The sequence below is a fragment of the Chrysochloris asiatica genome, unplaced genomic scaffold (assembly GCF_000296735.1).
Source record: "Chrysochloris asiatica unplaced genomic scaffold, ChrAsi1.0 scaffold00036, whole genome shotgun sequence".
Taxonomy (NCBI): domain Eukaryota; kingdom Metazoa; phylum Chordata; class Mammalia; order Afrosoricida; family Chrysochloridae; genus Chrysochloris; species Chrysochloris asiatica.
In genome coordinates this window covers 4,349,730-4,351,835 of record NW_006408554.1, presented here as the reverse complement: position 1 = coordinate 4,351,835, position 2,106 = coordinate 4,349,730, and the positions used below count along the sequence as shown (strand labels likewise).

Below are 2,106 nucleotides of genomic sequence, written 5' to 3'. Positions count from 1 at the left end.
TTCAAAAGAAGTTATCTCTAAATGCATAAATAAATATGCTTTCACAGTGTGCTTGGTAGACATAAATGGCATACAATTTTAGAGACTGTAAGAAAATTGCCTTTATAAATACAAGATGCATAAGTGATTTATTGTAATCATACAGTTGTAAGCCATCTTTGACTTTATTAATCATTATTGTTGCTAGGTAACATGGATTCACTACACAGGGAAATGAAGAATGAACAGCTTTACGAGAAAAAGGAATATGCAGTAGTTGGTAGAAAACTGATGGGAAATTTAAAGGCAGTCCCTTATAATTCAGAATAGTCTTCTTGTCAGCCAATATATAAGTAGCAAAAAGCTGCAAAAATAGTATATATGTATTTTTAGTAATGTCCTGTTCATTAGTTAATTTCTAATGATTATTCCTTCTGCAGTGATTACATCAGTGGTTTAGAATTCCTATGATGTGCATAAAGATGGCCTATGTTTGAACTCATCAGCTACTTGATTCTAATATGAGAACTTTGTCTTCGATATTAATTACTGCATGCAAAAGCATGCTGCTTTTCACATCACCTTATGCTTCCGAAGCAGGTTTAAACCAAAAATGAAAGGCTAGGTTAAAAGTTCAAAGTGAGCCCATGTGGGGGCCAGGAGGACCACAGTTGGTCCACAGTAGGTGGCCAGGACCTTGTGTTCCAGGCACTTAGAGAGGGAATAGTCTGTGGCTGTTATACTTCCCATGATGAAACTGGGGGTGTTTCCGTTCCTCCAATTGAAGGATGGGTTTCTGAACTCCTCCACTGTGGATCACTTCGCATCCTCTGTGGGTATGGCCACAGTAACTTGAGTGAAGCCTCCTGGGAAAGTACATCGAATCTCTCCTTGAATGGATGTTCAAGGAGCAAAGTCTTCCCCAACACAATTTGCGTCATTCCTGGGACAAAAAAATGGAAGGACTCGGGCAGAGGCCGGGAGCTGCTGTCCGTCTCCAAACCCACTGGAAGGGGTTGCCTGCTGCTTTTGGGAGCAATTCAGTTTGTGAGAAATTGTAATGAGTTCAGCTTGTTTCAGAACAAATGCTGCAACCATCCCCCTCCATAGCAATGTGGTTCACCATCACAAAATTAATTCCTTTCCAAGAAATCAGCTTTTCAGAGTTGAAAACTTTATCAAATTGTTCTATTTTGTCTGTGTTCATCTGACAGTGGAAGCCAATGTCATGGTTCCCAGCAACCAACTTCAGTTCAGCTGCACATACTGTAGGTATCTGAACATTTTCAGAAGTCGCTCCACATCATCAGCCCATGCCTGGGATGAGCTCCACTTTCCTTCATCAAAGATATCGCCAGGACTAAGACAACTTAAGGCTGTAACAACCACAGAGCTGTCTGGAAGACCTTCTCCATTTTCCATTCCCTTCATAATTTATCCAGCCTATGGCCTCTCACTTCCCTGAGCAAGTGTATAACCACCAAGAACATGGCTTTCAACACAGGTTCAGGATTCCCCTGATCCCTGCCATGGGCTCCGGTTTTCATCCCAGGCCACTTACACTGGGAGATCACTAAGTAATCGATTAAAAATTCACACACAAAAAAGAAGCATAACAGGATATGAACAAACACTTCACCAAGGGGGAGATTCAGGCAGCCAACAAACATATGAAGCAATGTTTATGATCACTAGCCATTGTTGTTGTTGTTAGGTGCCATCGAGTCAGTACCAACTCATAGCAACCTTATGCACTGCAGAAGGAAACACTGCCTTATCCTGGGCCAACCTTACTATTGTTGCCACGCTTGAGTCCATCGATGCTGCCACTTGGCCAATCCATCTCGCTGGGGGTCTTCCTCTTTCTCTCTGACCCTCCACCTTACCAAACATGACATCCTTCTCCAGCAACTGGTCCCTCCTGACAATATGTCCGAAGTGTGAGAGACGAAGTTTGGCCAGCCTGGCCTCCAAGGAGCACGCTGGCTACACTTATTCCAACACAGATGTGTTGGTTCTTTTGGCAGCCCATGGCACTTTCAATATTCTCCTCCAACACCATAAGTCAAATGCATCAATTTTTCTATGGTCTTCCTTATTCACTGTCCAGCTTTCACATGCATATGT

The 2,106-nt window shown here is 42.6% G+C and overlaps 1 pseudogene; it reads right to left on the bottom strand.

Annotated features, from left to right (window-relative positions):
- Nucleotides 1-600: 600 nt before the first annotated feature.
- The window catches only part of LOC102825834, a 2,675-nt pseudogene continuing 1,169 nt past the window's right edge, over nucleotides 601-2,106 (bottom strand).